This window comes from Chinchilla lanigera, unplaced genomic scaffold, assembly GCF_000276665.1.
Source record: "Chinchilla lanigera isolate Chin_1 unplaced genomic scaffold, ChiLan1.0 scaffold00009, whole genome shotgun sequence".
NCBI classification, from domain to species: domain Eukaryota; kingdom Metazoa; phylum Chordata; class Mammalia; order Rodentia; family Chinchillidae; genus Chinchilla; species Chinchilla lanigera.
Genome location: NW_004955410.1, coordinates 4,383,851 through 4,403,220, shown reverse-complemented (window position 1 = coordinate 4,403,220; position 19,370 = coordinate 4,383,851).

The following is a 19,370-nucleotide window of genomic DNA, read 5'->3' as shown; positions in this document are numbered from 1 at the left end:
AGCCATGGCCTCTAATTTAATGAGCTTGGCCTTCACACTATTGGTGACAATGATTTATGTGTTTCCTGCACGGGGAAGAAGAGGCCGGAGTTGTCCTCAGAGTATATCTGGTAGCGATGTGCAGAAGGGATGGAATTGTGGAAAAGGTTATTTTTACATACATTTTCCTGCTCTGCAGTGCTCTTCATGGAGATCCTGTGACTCAGAGGATTCGTCACCCCCTTCTCTTCCTGCACAAAGAAAAGCACACACACACAGACCACACTAGTTACCAGGTCTAATGTTCCTTCCTCCGTGCAAATTCCCAGGAATTACCTTTTTATGGTAATTATGTTAGGACTAAGTAAATTAATATATGCCTTTTTGTAGAAAAGAAAAGGGGCTGGTATAATAATTTCTTGGTAAAGTTTAGTATTGGTGACACCTGTCACATTTTTCTTATCATTCCAACCCCAAAACAAAGTTTAGATCTTTTCCCTTCCCTCATCTGCTCCCAGAGCCCCTGACCCAGTTCTCACAAACTCCCAGCAGGTTGGGTGCCCCAGCCTCCCACCTTCCCATAGCCCTGGTCCTTCCGCACCATCCTGCACCCCACAGACCAAGGTCAGGAATGTGATGTCTTCCTCAGTTTTTCTTTTCTTTCTCCACTCTACACCCTACGTGCACAAAGTTCTTCTGATTCTACTTCCAGTGTAGGTCTGGAACTAAGCTATCTCTGGCCACCTGCACCTCACCTTGTCCACCACGGTCCCAGTTATAACTGTTTGCCCTGGGACTACTGGAAGGGAATTCTGTTGACCCCCTGCTTTAATCCTTGGCATCCACGGTCCAATTCAAGACAACAGCCTGAAGAATCTTAAATCTGAAGTGGGATAACATCATTACTCAGCACAGGGCTAATGCTCTCTTTTTCACCTACAGAAAATGCTGGAGTTCTTACAAGACAGTCTTGCAGCACCCTAATCGCCCTACACACACACACACACACACACACACACACACACACAAACACACACACCGCGACACCTGCCTTCTCTTCACCCAGCTCCTGCTCTCCAGGAAAACTCACAGAACCAGGCCTCTGTCCACTGTTAGATGTTTACACTGCTCTCCTCCCTGCTTAGAAGGTGAACCTTCCACCTCTCCCTCACCATTACCAGGCCTACATTGAACACACCTTAGTGTTGTAACCTGCCCTGACCCTGCAAAGACCGACAGACCTCATCTTGTAGTCCACAGCAACTTCTAAAACACAGTGATACTTAAAATTTATTATATCCCACTCTTTACCTCTTACATTTAGATTTTAAAGCCCATGAGAGTCAAAAAAATTATGTTGTTCTATGCATTTTCTAGCACGTAAGTCATAGATTAATAAGCATTTTTTTCAGTAAATAAATTCACAGGTTTATTCTGTGAAAGAGCTGTACAGTAATCCCGAAAAGGAATTATTTAGGAGATACTAAATGATGATAGAAAGTTCAATCTGCACAGGTTACACAAATCAGGCATCGTTTTGGTGATGCTAACATTAAACAGACCATTGGGCTCCCTGACTGCAAAATTTTAGAATTTTATAATTCTATTACTCAATGAAGGATAGCTGATGCTGTGAAAATGTGAGACACATGAACAGAATAATAGAAAAATATCTATTCAGTAACTATCAGGTGCCAGTTAGTCTTCTGGAGTTGGAGTATGAAAAGGGAACAAAACAGAAAGATTCTGCTCACTCCAAGGCTAAACCCAGGGAGAATGCAGCGAGAGACTTCCACGAACATGAGCTTTGCAGGGAGTGAGAGCTGCTACGAAAACAGCAAAGAGTGACACAGGGAGCAAACCTATAGGAACAAAACTAAAGACATTCTGCAGTCAGGAGATGAGCTGAGCTGAACCTTGAATGAGGCAGAGATGTCATCAGGGCCACTGTCCACGGAGGGCCAGGAGGGAGGGCGCAAGCCCGCTGAGGTTCACGAGATGCCCTTGCCCAGCTGGGGACAGAGTTGTGTCCAGGAAGTCACCGCAGCCACCTCATTACTTCTGGATGATTTGCTGTTGACTTTTGAATTAGTGAAGTACAAAGCACGCTTGAGCAGCTATATATGTTTAGTACACCTTGTGGCCACCACAAAGCTTAAGAATAATTCATGTTTTCCAGGTAAGATTACTTCTGATGTATTTTCCTTCACTTCTGAAGCAAAACAGACTCTCAATTTTTTTTTTTTTTTGCTTAAGTTAAATTTACTTTTCTGAAGCTAAACTGTTCTTTATTTGATATTTTTTACCCAAATGTAGTAAGAAAGCCAATCCTTTACCGTACATAACTATTTTAGAGGTTTCAAAGGAAGACATTATTCTCTAATACTCTGAAGATTTATTTGTAAAACTTCTACAAGGAAGAAAGGGAAACCACAGAAATTTCGAAGCAGGAGATGAAAAGTAAACGGAGTAGCTTGTTGAAACACGGTCAGCAAATGGTTAGGTTGGACGTAGAAAAGGAACGAAGAGTTCTGTTCAGAGCTGGAAACCTGGTGACCTTGAGAACCTGTGAACTGATAAATCAGGGTGCGAATGTTTTTGTTAAATAAAATAAATAAGTTCCAAAGAAAAGAAAAATTGCAAACCTATTAAGTCCCAGAATATGGAATTCAGAAAGGCCTTTTATAACCTTTGTTCATTTAAAATATGAATCAAAGTTAACATTTTAGAACAACCTCACCAATGACTTTAGCCCTCAATATCATTAAATTATTACTATTTAAATATTTAAAAATATCTTCTTGATGGCTTTTCATTTTCTAGAAAGACTATCTCGGGTTATAAAGCACATTGTTATTAAAAAAGCACAAGAGAGATGATCTTTCTTAAAAGAAAAAGAGGATGCTCATGTCTAGGTGATTTAAATCTGTAATTTAGTTCTTAAAAAATAAAACTGACACATTTAATTTTTGCTAAGAAATATCTATGTATAAAAACTGTCTAGCCTAATTTTCTCATAAATTTACTCTTTTCCTAGAACTTTAAAAATCAAGATACAAACTATATACATGTACACAATATATCTCAATAATTCATATACTGATCTAAATAAAAATCCAGGGAAATTAGAATAGAACAAGGCACTGTAGATACATCCACACGGTACGCCTGGACAATTCCTATTTCCTTCAAGTAGTTTAAGTACAACAGTTTTCCATGTTGAGAGAAATTCTTGAGATTCCAATACCTTTCTCTCATTTTTCTTGAATTATTCTGAACTACTAAAAGTACATATCTATGTCTGACCGAAGAATAATGCAGATTTTAACAATGAATAACACTAGTACTGAGGAACTAAGGGTGGAGAGCAGCGAGTGGTTGGAGGAGCTCATACTTTATGCTTTATACCCTACGACTGTTTATATTTTCACTGAGTGAGTATATTATCTTTTTGAATACAAGTGAAAACTTGGCTGAACAGTAAAGCAACAGAACCTGCATGTGGATGTTCACAGTAGCTTCACATATGCTTGCAAAATCTTGGAAGTAACCAAGATCCTTTTCAGAAGGTGAATATGAAAACAAACTGTAACATGTGAGACAACGGAATGGATTTCTACTTTTAAAAAATGAGCTTTCAAGCCATGAAAAGGCATGGAAGACACTTGAATAGCTATTACTGAGCAAAATAGGCCAAGTGGAAACGCTTCATACAGTCCACTTCAGCCAGTGGACAGCTTAGTAGTTGCCAAGGCTGGAATGGGAAGCAGGGTTGAATCCTGGGAACAGAGCAGACTTTGAGAGCAGCGCTAATACTCTGGGTGACGCTGGAATAGTGAACACATGTCGTTGTCCATTTGTTCAAACCCATAGACTCCACAAGGTAGGGCCAGAATATGGACGGTGGGCTTTGGGAGAGCATGAGACCTGTCAGTGCAGGTGTGGCGGTTGTCACAAATGTCCGCTCTGTGGGACAAGGCCGTGGCGGATGAGGCCACATTGTGTGAGAAAGTGGGAATCTCGGTGCCTCCCTCCCAACTCTGCTGCAAATGGAAAACTGCTCAAACAAATAAAATAATAAAATAACTTAAAAAACAGAAAAAATTATCTTTAATGGCAGTTCATGTGATATAAAAAATCTTGGAATCTTTAAATATAAGACATCTTTCTCAGATTTTGAAGACTTTCTTTAAAAGAACTTAGGGAAAAATCAGAACTTAAGATTTCTTAGAACCATGTCAAGAAAGGCACATTTTTCCGAACCTACCCACGGATTAAATCCCCACAGAATAGAAACCTCGCTACTGAGGTTCTTTGTTCACGGGGATGTGATGGCAATGATGACGGCATAAACAAATGAAACCTGAGAGTGTTCCGATAACAATCACAGGAGATCTGGCTGCTACACAGAAAACAAATGTCTCTGGCATCTACAACTGAAAAGCTCTTTTCTGCAAATATAAAACTAAACCCTGAGGTACAACCATGACCAATAGGATAAACTGTAGACACAATGATGTTTTATAGCTATGGCAAATATTTTTGAGTTCCTGAGATTCACCTCTGAATGACAGTGTTGTATTAAGTGAGGCTTATTAGTACCCTGTACCCTGTACTCTGCTAAAATTTTAATCTTGAGCAGTGATTCTGATTTTAACAATATAAAAGTTTCTACTTTATATTTAGTTTTTCTCAACCCCTACATGGGAGACTGAAAAGTATTGAGGTTATTAATTTTATCATCACACGTGCTATTTTATATTCTTTAAGTAAATGTGGTTTGGTGTTTATCTTCCCAGCTTTGCCAAATTCCACCCTTGCAGTCAGGAGCCAGCTTTTGTGGCAGATGACTCTCACCTTTGGTGACTTCTGTGAAGGTGGAAGATGGGCACACAGGTGGAGGAGCCTCAGTACGCAGCAAAGCTCCTGAAGCCCTCTTCAGCCGTGTGATGTCTGAACCTTTCCTGCACCACCCCAGGTTTCCTATGACAGCTCACGCTGATTACAAAGTCCTGGACCAAGGTGTAGGCAAATGTTCAAATGTATGTTTCCCTTTTTTAAGCCTTTATAGACTTAATTTTTAAAATTTTCCCATAGGAAAGGGATATATTTCTTCCAACAGTATATGTGCAAGGAGGGTGAAGAGGGCTTTATGGCTTTATTCTTATGGAGGAAATTACAGAAAATTAGGCTAGTTAGTGAATTGTGTTAAATATCTGTATTATTTATGAATGCTACTTACAATACTTACATACTGAAATTTTTCGAATATTCTCGCAAGAATATTATTTCAGAGCCAAGCAGAGAGGGGACAAATTTTTATGACTATTAGGATGATATGAAGATATGTATGGAAGCAGATAAACTCGAGAGCAATCATTTAATAAATGCCAGTGGTCACCAGTTCTTAACCAATTAGAATTAAGAGACAAATGTGGTTACTCAGCTTGGACAGTGTCTATGTACCCTGTGTTTGTGATTACTCATTTCACGTATTCGTGAGTAGCCCCAGACCTGAGACTGCAACAAATAAGACAGTTCTTGTTCTCTTGTACCTGAGGAGCTCAGCCTCTAGGACATGAGACAGACTTAGGGACCGCCTTGGGCTAGGATAACTGTGACCACTTTGAGCAAATCACTGCTTACAGTTAAGAATTTCATTGTTGAGACTTTGGGGCAACTTCTGCTCCTTGAGTGAAAGCATCTGTGGATTGGTGGTTTACGTGGAAGCAGTCATGGAGAAATCCTGAATGGAAGCCTTTATTTACCCCCATTTGGGTTCATCTCATAGTATTAGAGGGCAAGACACTGACCGACTGAGCATCTTTTACGAGAAACTCTCTTCAACTCATAATGAAAGGAGGAGGGGGAACGGAAAACACTCCCAAGATTCCTGCTCATGATCTCCTGGTAACATGGTGGTCCACTTTTATTTGGATCAAGATATTCTGGCCACCAGTGCATGCGCCTGTATTTACAGTGGCTCTGGGTGCTGAGGCAGGAGGATATGAAGTTTGAGCCCAGCATGGGTGGCCTAACAAAAAACGATCTCAAAAAAAGTAAGATATCCTAGGAGATACAGTAAGTGAGGGTGGGAAATCACTTTCAATTTTTTAAAGTCTAAATTACTCTACTATAAGGAAGGATAAAATTGAGGCATTTGCAGGGAAGTGGATGCACTCTGAAACCATAATGCTGAGTGAAAAAGATTAGACATTCATGCTTAAATACCATGTGGCTTCTCTTTATGAGAAACCCAAAGTATAAATGCAGAGCAAAATAAAAGGTAGATAAAGAAAGAGCAGATAGGGGCTTCTCAGGGGGAAAGAACCAAGAGATGGAGGGGAGGGAAGAACAAAGGAGTGAAGGTGTGCTTGCACACGCCCCAACTCCACACAAGGATGTAAGCAGTGTGCTGCAAACATGGACGAAGAAAGAAAATGATCTGAGCAAAATCCTCCAAATTATATTACACGTCTGTTCAGTTCACTCCTGAGCTCTGCCTGGGGACTTGGAGTACCCACTCTAAATTCTTGGGTAGGTGGAGAAGCAGGAAGATGAGCAACTTGTTGCCGAGTTCAAGCACATAGGTTTTCTTTCATAATTTCTTCACAGTGCTAGAAAACAGCCACATGTGTGTTTTCTCAGTCCAGCTTCATGGAACACTCTCCTAACATGCACAGCCTGCTTTCCACCTTGTGGCTGTTAAGCGTAACTGTGTCAGCTTGATCAGCTTTGGGAGGCCTTGAAGCACACTTCTGAGGATTATATCTGGTTCCTTGCAGCTTTCCCGCTGGCACTGTTATCCTGATCTGCTTCCTGGTAGCCTTGAACTGAATATTTTCTCTCTGCTGTGTCCTTCTGTTGTGAAGTTTCTATTTTGGACCCAGCCAACCATGGACTGAATGCCCCGGTACCGTGAGCCAAATTAAACCTTTCCTCCTTCGGATTGTAGGTGTCTGGTATCGAATCCCAGGACCAGGAAAGTTGAATCACACAGACATAACTTTTTTTTTCCTGGACTATAGCTTTATAACACACACCAACTACTGAGGTCAAGTTACCACATTCGGCAAGAAAAAACAAACAGAGAAGCATCTGCTTTATCATATCAGTGATACTGATCCACCACTCAAAGTTGAAATGGGTAAGTAGGGTAAGTGTCCTGTAATTTACACTTTAAATTATTTGTATTTCACACTTTTAATATGATTCATAGGCAGCTTTCATCTCAACCTAGCTGAGATTCTTATCTTAAACCCAGAAAGCCCCTGAGAAAGCGCAGGCTAAGGGAAACCATTTTAAGAGAAACCACAGCTCTCTTTTAAGAAGCATTTCTTTCCTTTTTAAAATTTTTATTAGTCCATGTTTCCAATACATTACAATTGCATTCATCATGGGAAGTCAGTACATGTACTTTCTTCATCTTTATATTTATTAAGGCTTTATATGAATAATTCAATCAAAAGCTCATTTATTCAAGATTACTTTTCAAGTCACAAATAAATATAAATTTGATTTCATTTTTGCTTCTTTTTGTTTACTTGTTTACCTTTCGTTATCAAAGTACCCTGAACATATTCCCCTTTAAAGACTTTCACATGAATGTACCAGGAAGTGAAAAGTATATTCCACCTACAAGTAACTGGTTCTTGTTGCGGTTTGTGTGGGTGTGCCCCAAGCTTCACGCAATCATAGCGTTTTTTCAGAAGTGGCCTAATCTAGAGGGTGATTGATTCATGGTGTAATGTTGGGATTAAAGGTGCTACAATTTAAGGTGGGTGACTGGTGGAGCAGCCCACTGATTGGCTTGGCACTGCCCTAAACCCAGTAGACTGCATACAATATAAGAGACAGGAAGAGGCTGGTCTTCCCTCTCTCCCTTGTTGCTTTTTCTATCTTCTGCCACCACGAACACTTGCTCCTCTGGGATGTCCTTGTGCCATGCTACTCTGCCTTGGAGCCAGCCATTATGGACTGAAACCTCTGCAAACTGTGAGCCAAATAAACCTTTCCCCCTTTAACTTTGAGTGCTGGGCATTTTGTCTCAGCAATGAGAAAAGTAAGTAAGACAGTTCTCAATCACAAATATATGACTGGCAGTCTCCCAGAAAGGAAAAGATAAATGTAAGCTGTTTTGCTCTATATTTTAATGTGTCTTCTAATGTGATGTAATTAGTCAAAAATTTAACATGTCTCCAGTATGGGTTTTAGCACATTCATGAATTGAATGCATGTGGACAACAAGTAGGTAGCTGAAACTTGTTTTGAAACCTCCAGTCAGTTTCATATGAAATACATTCAACAGTGACACAGTTATTATACAACATATGACACAGTGGACACTTTAACTCTTTTAGTTTTAAAAAATAGATGTATAAAATATTGACTAAAACAATTAAGTCAAGAGCTAAAACCGGGTAGAATAACTGGTAAGGGGAGGAAGGAGAAAAAAATACACACACACACACACACACATGATAGCAAAGATAATTGTACTACTAATTGTATTGGTTTGTTGAAAAGAACAGTTAATGCTTATTATCTGATCCAATTTGTATGTATGCCTACATCTGGTAATATGAGCAACTACTCTGAAGCTAACAATAGGCAATATAACCACCACAGTGAACTTCCTATAATCTTGTTTAGAAATTCTGTATTGTTTTCATTGTTTTTTTAGTTCTCTTTTAAAAAAATATTTTAAAAAAGCTAAAATCATCGCTTTACTCAGAATAACATACCTGGGCAGCAAGGCAAGGGACATTTGAAGTTCTTCAGGCAGACCCCAGGTCTCATGTTTTGGGAAGCCTGGGTTTGTGCTGGGGATTGTCACCCTTCTTGAGGCTCGGAGCTTCCTGAAATGCACACGGGTGCTGCCCTCGCACTGAGGGAAATGCAGCACGTGTTCGTGCACGGGATACTCCAGGCACGGCCTGCAGCACAGACCACGGGTTTTATAGGAAGACCGAATCAGAATCAGGTGCACCTGTTGCTTTGTGTTGCACGAGCTCTGGTTCCGTGTCTGAAGAGAATCTGAATCCCTACCGCTCCAAAACCACGTTATTCTCCAGACGAGGTGTTCTCTGTTGTGCTATCAATATGGAAGCAATATTTTCAAAGAATGTTGAACTTTCACAGTTGCATCAGCTATTTCACATAGCTATTTCACACAGCTATTTGGAAGAAAGGCTCAAGGAGTTTTGCATGAGACAGTCTGCTTTCAGAAATCTGTTTAAGAAAAATGCTTTAAAACTTAGATGGGTGTACAGAAAATCTAACGGTGATATAACGCTGGCTGGCACAGTCACGTTTATTATACGCTGAGCTCTTTCTCCTCTGCGTGTTCCAAGTCACGTAGTCTGCATAGTGAGTGCCAAGTAGATAATATTCCCCTACAGTTTAAGAAAAAATCTTTCTATTTTTTTTTTGCGGTACCGAGGATTGAACTCACGACCTTGTGCTTGCCAGGCAGGCACTTATGCCACTGAGCTATATCCCAAACAAAAAAATATCTCTTGAGTTTGCGCGTGGTAATAACTAACCCTACGTTTCAGTAGCGAAGGGCACAAGTGAGCCATGAGTCCAGGTCGGCCTGCATGGATGTTCCTCCAGGCTTAAGGGCCAATCACTGGACGCCCCACTGCCCAGTGGCCCTGGGAGGCTGAGGCTCCACATATCTGTGAGGTGAGCGTTAAGAAAATGAAGACACTGGTTTAGTGTCGTACTTTAAAGCTAAGGAAATTCTTAACGTATAAAACTAAGTGTATGGAAACAAACAAAAGTATTTGTGAAACATGAATGTAATTTGACATGAGACTGATAAGATTTATCAAGTATTACTACAGAACTAGTTTTGGATTTTGTCTCTTTTTCTTTCCCAGTATATTAGATTATCCATTAAAAGCGTACAATATTCTTCTAATAACAAATAAAAACTAATTATTTTTGCAAATGTGACTGGTTTCAAAACTCTTCACCCATCAACAAAATCTGCTTAAAATTCAAAATGAGAGCAGCCCTGCGGTCTCGTCAGAAAGGAAGCAGAGCCTGCCCTCTGGTGGCCGCTGTGTGTTTAAAGTTCTGTGATTATTCATGGTTTTTGACAGAGGACAGAAGGAACTAGGCGTGCTGACACCGGGATGAACTGGCCATTCATTCATCTTTGGATTTGAGTTGTTTGAGATATGCTACTTGTATTTTTCTTTGGGGAAATATTAAAATCAGACCAACCTACTTTTCTTGTGGGCAGTTACCAAATGCTTTTAAAGCATTCTAATTGATCAGTTTACTTTCCCAGCTTATGTTTTAAACCTTTAATTTGCTAACTAAGCCAAATTGTTAATTGTGGTCATTTATGTAGAAATAAAATTACATAAAGAGAATACTGTCCTGGTGTCTTTGGATATTCAAGGATCATGTGCTGATTTTGTGATAAAATGACATATATAAACAAAATAAGTAGAATAAAGACAGAGATAAACAACTGGAAGAAAAGTTTAGGAGCCATATTTTAACATGTGGTTTAAACAAATTAGGACCTAAGTGTAGATGAAACAAGAAAATAGGACACATCATGGCTCAAAACAGTGCCCGCACTCAAAGGCTGCACCCCCAGGCTGTGTGGGTTTTACACGTCTGTGTGAGCATATGTCACGGCTGGCTATCCCCACCCACCCCACTCTCAGTGTCCTGGACCCGCTGCTCTCTCCATCCTTGCTGTTACCTCCCTAGCTGAGTTGAGGAAAGGCTAATTGTCTTTGCCATATGTCAAGTTCACAGGCATAATTTGTTTTGAGTAGAAAGCTTTTGAAGATTTGGAACGAATTAGAAATTCACAATTGTGATATTTGTTATTTTCCATCCCTTATGGGATCCGAAGATCTAGACTGCAATGCCCCCATTTCCACAGGGCAGTTAGCTTCAAAGCTGAACCAACGGCCTCTCCTTTAGCCACTCATGCACCTGGACTTCATATTCTTTGCCCTTTCCATTCACGTTATGACCTGCTTGGCTCTTCACACTGAAGGTCACAGGTGTGGCTCCTCGAAGCGCTGAGATGCCCTCTCCCCTGGCCCGGGCTCACCACAAGCTGCCAGTCCGTCTTCACCAAAGAGAATCTTGCCACTCTTTTACATGAGGCTCTGCCACCGTCCCTTCCTCGTTTCCTTTCCCTAAACACTCTGTCTAGAGCTCCTGCTCCTCTGCTTGCCCCAGATGCACGTCACCCAGCAGTCAGTGCGGGGAAACCCTGACTGCGTCCAAACCACATTGCCAGGGCTGCAGATTGGAGCTCAGAGCCCAGCGAGAGGACAGAAAGTTCAGCTTGTGAAACTCCATGGCTGTGATTGTTGGTAATAACGCTTTTAGGAAAACCAACTTCCTTTGCCTGCAGAAAGATAAATCTAGGAAGGCTTAATGAGAATGCAGTGAAATTATTCATACAGAAGTGTTGGCGATAAGCTGGGAAGTGAGCAGAGGATATGACACTCATGATACATGCACTGGCTCTCTCTTGGGTGATGTCTAATCAGCTAAGTACTGGGTGTAGCTTTAAAGAGTTTAAAGATGAAATAGCCATTTGGATCTACTTTCAGTGTTTACTTAAAAATGTATACCACATGAGATATTAAGGTGAAGTGTTTCTGAATTCAACAAAGATTCTTTGTTTAAACAGACTTAGGCTCCAGAACCCCCTTCACACTCTATCTTTGTGCTTCTTGGGAAGTCACCCGTTAGCAAGAATCCTGTTAGTTTTGTTACACAAAACAGGCTGAACTCAGGAAGAAATGGCAGTTTATTATACTGGTGGGTTCAACAGGCATCTGTCCCAAAGAGCCAGAGCCCCGCCTGGCAGGATTTGGGGACTTCCGTAGGGAAAGCAAATAGGAGGTACAGAGGCAGATTTGGCCCATTATGATTGGAGGGCTGGGTAATATCACGGGTTGTCAAGGGAGTTTAAATATCTCAGGTTACATTGCAAGGTCATTAGTTAAACAAGCATGGGTTACACAAAGAAAGAAATGTCCCCTCACCAGGACTGTCCAGTTTTGGCAGGCATTCTTGGCAGGCTTTATTTAAAATTTTAATCTCCCTTCCAGTTTAGCAGGAGCCCTTTTCCTTAGCTGCTCATCACCCTCAGTTCCTACCTGACAGTGATGTGTGGTGGCCGGTCTTTCCCAGCACGACCCTCAGGTGTGTTTAGCTGAAGCACCCTTGGGCCTGATGGTCGCTTCTCCCTGCGGATGCTGTGGCCAGCGTTGAGCCCAGTCTGTCCTCAACTGGCGGGTTCCTTCACCTGCTCCTGACACCTGTCCAGACGGCCCTGAAGCAAGTGGTCCTTTCAGTTAGCAACTGTCAGTGAGTCCTGTTTTAGTTTGCTAAAATATAATTACTACCTCTTACTATATGTGGTTATTTTCAAAACATTGGATAAGTACAAACCTTCAGTTATACTCTGCAGTAAATGTGTGACACACTGTTCGCATCTGCAGTCTTCAGGTCCAGCAGGGGCGACCATACCAGAGGCCAAAGGGCGGGAAGGCGCCCGCCCTGCAGCGCCCCCTGCTGCTGCACCGTATTACCGCAGATGGCTATTTATAAATACCGTGATTAGAAAAACATCAAATTTTGGTTTTTTTTTTTTTTTTTGGTTTTTGGTTTTTCTCCGGTACCGGGAACCAAACTCGTGACCTTGCGCTTGCCAGGCAGGCGCTTTGCCGCTGAGCTAAATCCCCAGCCCCTAACATCAAATTTTGGAAGAAGAAAGTTTTACTAAATATTCCATGGTGCATTTAACATCAACACGGCAACTTATTACTAAATGAATATGAAATACGTAAAGAGTTACTCCATATATTTTAAATGACTTTTAATTTTAAAAAAAGATAGATGAAACGTGACCCTTTCCTTATTAGAACATCCTCACATATAAAATAAATTTCACATATAGGGATGTTAAATAAATAAAAATTTTATACAGCTCACTATTTTATACTTTTATAGCTTACTAAAAGATTTATATAGCTTGCTAAGAGATAAATATTTATATATAGTTACTGGTATATATTAACTAGTCATATATGGATAAAATTGATATATTTCATAAATGTATGAAATGCATGCCCATTTTCTTTCCTGATCTATTTCTTCTTTTCTCATTATCTTGTAAGTTATGCACCAAATGAGAAACAAATTCAAAGAATGAAGAAGGATTCTGGTATGAGATGCTTTACACTGTTTTGGGAACAAACAGCACCTTCAGAAGAGAGAGCAAGCTGGGAAGCTGCCAGGCAGAGAGAGCTGATTAAGCAGAATGCAGAGAACAGGCGTGCGGAAGGGGATTCCAGCAGTCGGGTCGGAGTTGCTGAAGCGCGTGTGGCTTCTTGCGGTGGGAGGAAAAACGTGTACAGAGCAGGGGCCGCTGTATGCCTGGAGGGCCCTGGGGCCCACCGAGGATTCATTTCACTTTCATGTGGGAAGTAACAAAGCATTCTTCCAAGCGTTCAAGTGGGACACTGCTGTGTGATGTTATCCGGAGTGGGATTTTCAGGCCGCGAGTCCAGGTTTGTAGAAAATGAAGGAAAAAAGATCAGATTATTAGATCTGAAAGGGGATGAGGTTCCAGTCATCAGGAATATGAAAAGGCACTGGATATGCTGCATGGAAGGCTTATTTATTCATTTATTTTGGTTTTGGTTTTGTTGCTTTGTTTTGCTGCGACGCTCTGGAAAATCACCTCCTTCTCCCAAGCGCAGTGTGTCCCGTGTCCTTCCCTCTCCCCGGGGATCCTCGCACTGTGACTCCCGGTGACTGGGAAGTGTGAGCTTCAGCCGGCCGCACGTCCGCGTCCGTAGGAGGCTCGACACCTTCCAGGCCGGTGGACGCGTGCTGGCAGGAAAGGATCGGCTGTCTGGAGAGGAGCTCCCCAGAATTTGTGTCCCAGACACACCTTCAGCACCTTCCTCCACCTCCCCGAGGGTTGGTGTCTTCCCCAGAGCAGGTTCAGCTCTCAGCATTGTCCGCACCCCTCCCTCGACGTGGAGCTGAGACCTCCGTCACCCCCTCCTCCCCAGTGTTTGCCGGAGGCCTGCGCTCTGCACCCTGGACACGCCTGTCCCCAGTCTCCCTGGGCCTGTGCCAGTCATTTCCCCCCTCCCGTACATTAATTTTCTTACCTGGATAGCTCTGAAGTTATTAAGGAGGTCAGAGCACCATGCTTCTCAAAACATCAATATCTGATTTTTATTATGATTAACCTGATCTAACAACAACCTCATCTGCTACATAAAAATCAAATGCTTCAGTGTGAACGACTTTCCTCTTAGTGTTCAACACCGACTCTGGGGCTACCTTTAAACTCTACAATCTTCCTGTTGATCAGGTCTTTCCAAAACAATACAGAGACACCCATGTTCCTGTCTGAGTCACTGTCCGAAACTGCAACACCCACCCGAGATGAGCTCCCCTGGGAACCTGCTCAGGCCTCCGAGGCTGCCTTATCTTTTTCTCCGGTTTCCTACCCAGCTTTTCGAAGCAGCTGCCTACTCTCTATTTCTTCCCTTTCTGCTTGCACTTCTGTTCTCGCCCTCTAAGAAACCACCATGGCGTCTCTCCAATGGCTTGACATCTGAGTCCAGTAGATGCGGCTCAGCCCTTCCTTTCTAAATCTGGTGCGTCAGGAGCGGCCGGCCCCTCACTCCTTTAATCGCTCGTCTTTGATTCATCTCACTGTCCTGTTTTTCTTACAACATTCTAAATCCAGGGTCATATCCTGCTTCCAGCCTTGACTGGGGTCCATTTGGTGTACAGTTGCCCCACACAGAAATGCAGAAAATGACACTCCCTCTCGAGGCTCTTGTGGAAAATTAATTGCAGCTCACGTGAAGTATCTGGTTATAGGATCAGTTAAAGGGCACCATTTCCGGTTTTCTCTCCTACGCTTTAGGTCAGACTCAGAGAATTATGAAGCAAAATATTCCTTACCCAACGCTAGTTTGAAAAGTGGACTAAGCAGAATTGAATCCCTTACACATTTCAACAAGGTATGGGGATTGCAAAGTAGTTTTATCGCTGAAGATTTTTTGCTATTACATGTCGGCTTTGAGAACATCTTTATCTAATTACAACATTTAAAGAATTTTTGAATTAGAGAAATGGGAAAAAAAATAGACATGACTAAGGTCATAAGCACTCTTTTTAAAAAAAGATTTCTCACATGACTTTCAGAGATGCTTCTGTTTGCTTCTGCACAAATCTCCTTGCTGTTGAATCACTTCTTCGGTCAAATGGAGGCTGCCCGACCGTACAGCAGAAGTTAGGATGGCCTAGCCCCCTTCTCAGCATTCACTTCCTCGCCCTGAAGAAACATCCCTTCATGGCCTGACATGAGATCACCTTCTGTGATGGAAAAGGAAGCTGATGCACCCTTGAAGTAACACTGCTACTGTAGCACCCGCATCTGCCCCTCTGGGCTCATGCTCCACCTTGTCTTTCTCCCTGCTTTGCTCAGAACCCCAGTGCTTGTCCTCCAGGAGAAGATGCTCTGGACACATGGAAAGCACCTGGCTTCCGCAGAGCCCTTCCAGAAAATTCTGTATGGAGAAGATGGAAATCAGCACTTCAGTCTGATTAAAATGCCCTGGCATTTGCAAAACTATCACCCCATTCTAACAAAATATGCAAGTGTAATGTGCTTAAAGATTTCAGCTGAGCCCCCTACTCTGTGCTGAAATTTTCTCAGAGAGGGTGCAGGGCTCTGCCTTTTGCCTGCCGCTTCTTTTCCCTCTATTTCTCTGATGTTATGGTTGATACACTGTGTCTAGTTGAGGAATGTAGAAGCTTAACTAAGTAACTCAGCAGTTCTACACCCTGGGGTGAAAAAGACATGCTTTACCTCTCTAGGATGTTGTTCATTGTGTCAGCTAGAGAAGTTTAACGGTTTAACTAAGTGATTCAGCAGAGGACCAGCGTCCTTACTTTGTGAACATCCTCAGCTTGGGGAAGAGGCGGGCACAGAGGTGGTGTGGATGTGGGTGGATAGCTAGCATACAGTATGAGGCAGGAAAAGAGGCACATTGCCCTCACCCCTTGTGCTCTTGCTGCTTTTGCTGTCTTCTGCTGTCTTGAACTGCTGCCCCTGTGCCATGCCACGCTCCCTTAGAGCAGGCTGATTATGGACTGAAACCTCCACAAACTGTGAGCTAAGTAAACCTTTCCTTTCTTCATTTTGGGCGTCAGGTATTTCGTCTCAGCAACAAGAGAAAAGTAACCAAGACACTTACCTTGTGCATTAGAGCCACACGGGCCTCCGATTCTCAGCTTTGTCACATCACTGTGCGCACAGCTATGCACAAGGCTGTGCCCCGGGTCTCACACAGCTCACTGCAAGGGAACTCGGACAGCGAGCTGTGCCAGTCCCGGGGCTGACTGCGGTTGGTTCCGCTCACCTTGGGGGCCACCGCCCTGTGCACCAAGGGGCCAGCCAAGGGTTGTGTCAAATACTTTGCCTGTTGCTTTAGTTTTTTTAAGGTGGTTATGTAAAATAATTCTCTTTTTTTTTTGGTTTTTCTCCGGTACCGGGAACCGAACTCACGACCTTGCACTTGCCAGGCAGGCACTTTGCCACTGAGCTAAATCCCCAGCCCCTATGTAAAATAATTCTTGATTCTCCTTTGTGGACAGCAGTGAGTTGTGAACTGAAACCTTTTATCTACAGTAATTGGCCCATGTAGATGTGGATTTAATACCCAGAGCAGCCCATAAGTGGAAGAAGCCCTGACCTTATAGAAAAGATATGAATGAGAGAGGAGGAAGGGCAGACAGGTGGTCTGATAGGCCATCTGTTCTGTCTCATTAAGGGGGGGTTAAATATCAAGTAAGTAAAGCATCAAATCACACAGGTTACAAAAGCAAGATCGCCCAGACAGGTGTTCTTCAAGCAACAATGCCTTAAATCCTGGTAAACCGTAACACACTGAAAATGCCATAAACTGGAAGTGCATTTCGTGCACCTCACAGCTGACAGCTCCGCTCAGCATCACACAGACACAGTCTGCCCTGGTGATTGTGCAGCTGGGAGCTCAGCTCCCTCTGCTGTCCTGCAACAAAGAGAAGTGTAGAGCCACAGATTTTAGTCTGGGCAAAGATCACATTCAAAGTTCAAAGTACGGATTCTATGGCCTGTGTGTTGCTTTTACCCCAACATAGTGTTCAAAGATCCTTAAGTTGCGAGCCATCTGCAATGAACTAAAATCAGTGGAGGGGTCACAGTGCGTTCCTGTCATCATGGACTATGGAAGGATAATCAGTACTGCATGGAAGAGGGAGTGGAATAGCTGGAAGCTATACAGTAACCATTAAGCCGAATATATAAACCTTTCGGTTATGGGAATGTCTATACCCCAGGGACTAAAGACTAAGAAACATTTAGAACAGAAGTAGTGCATAAAATATGATGCCAGCATTCATCCCAACAGTAAATAGTAATCAACTAAAATCATGAATTAAACAAAAAATAATCTTTTGCTAGATTATAAAATGTCATGTTGTAAGGCCATGGGGAGCCCCTGAGGTGCGGAGCTGGTCCCTGGGGTCTCTCCTGTCCCCAGAGCAGCCATGCTTAGGGGTGCATCTCTGCTGCCCACAGACACTGACAGTGAGCAGCCCAAGAGCAGCTGGTACACACACACACACACACACACACACACACAGTCACATACACACATGCATGCACACACGCACACACACATGCACACACACACACACACATACAGACGCACACATGCAGTGGTGGATTTGAGGCTGCAGACCCAGGGTTGGAACCTGCCCGGGTGTGAGCCCATCTCACTGCAGTCAGGAAACAATACATTAAGAAGGACTGTTTTAGAGAATCAAATGAAAACTAAATTACAAAGCACTGCATTGAGGGACTGTTCAAGACAGTGCAATGGACTCAAACCAGCAACCATTTCATAAGGACTTGAGGTTTCCTCCCCCCAAAGCCATGTGCTTCTGTTACTCCCTAGTGGCATGTTTTATATCTATGTAAAGAAGTAGACACTTTCTGTCTGTTGCCTATTCATTTATCTATCACAAATGCCCAGAAAAAACAGACATGTGAATTTGGCAGGGAGACAAAAAATATATGGTTTTACAGCATCATAGCTTTTTGTTCTTCACTAGTGTTACATAAAGAAAAAAAACAAGCAGAAGTAAAAATTGCAATCACTGGAAAGCCTTAGAAAGTGAGTGCAACAAAAATAATGCTGTAAAATATTTTAGAAAAATACAAGCACCACTGTCTTTCAAACCAACAAAGCATATCCCCACATAGAATAGAACATGTAAGTGATTTTTGCTGAAGAATAGAGAAATGCAAGTTGCATTACAAATGTTGTGGCTACATAAGTAATTCTGTAATGGTGATTCTACTAGGCTATGGCAGGGTGGGCTGGAATCACACCGCAGGTGCTGATGACGTTGCGTATCATGATGCTGGAGATGACGTACACCATGACTCTTTGATTTATATAACAGATATCTACTCCAAATATAAAACCTTGCAGAAGTTCAAGACAAAGGAAAAAGTCAAATGACACTCCATATATCCTAGCAATGCTAGATGGAGTCAAATTTTCATGCAGCTCACACTGCCTCTGTGTAAGATTAAACACAGGTCCCAGTTCTCAGCTGTTTGAGACAGTCTCCTCTGCCGACTCGGGAGAATTCTTATACAGCAAATTTCATTTCAGGGTTTGAGCAGCCTTCAGCTGCTGAGTCTGTGTGGGTCTGATTATGGACCGGTGACCACTATCTTTGCGGAAAGTGCTAACCTTTCTGTGCCTCCGTCTCTGGGGGAATGGCATCTCTGTTTTCACTGTCATTCCTCCATAGTGCATGCGATCTCATCCCCTCAGAGCTAGCAGGAATGTCCTCCTTCAGCAGGATCTCTATAGTCACTAAATACAACATCTACAGATGGCCACAGTATCTCATCTGAGGAGACCAGAGCACAGTCTCTCTGCTGTTACCTTCATAGACTGAACTGTTCTTGTGCTAGTCAGCTCTCTGTTGCTGTGAGAAAATGCCTGGGATAATCTCCAAGGAGGAAAGATCTGTCAGCTTCTGGTTCCAGTCCATGGTCATTGCCCTGTAGCTCTGGGCCTGTGTTGAGACAGAACTTCATGGAGGGGGTGTGGTCGGCAGAGCTTCTTTGTTCATGGCAGGGCAGGAGCAAAGAGACAGAGGCAGGAAGGCCAGGCCCAATGTGCCTTCAAGTGTATGCCCCCAATAACCCAATCCCCTTCCCTTAAGCCCCACCTCCTAAGGGATCCCAAACGAACTTTGAGGGACTCTTCAGATCTAAACTAACACTTTTTATTTGTTTCTCT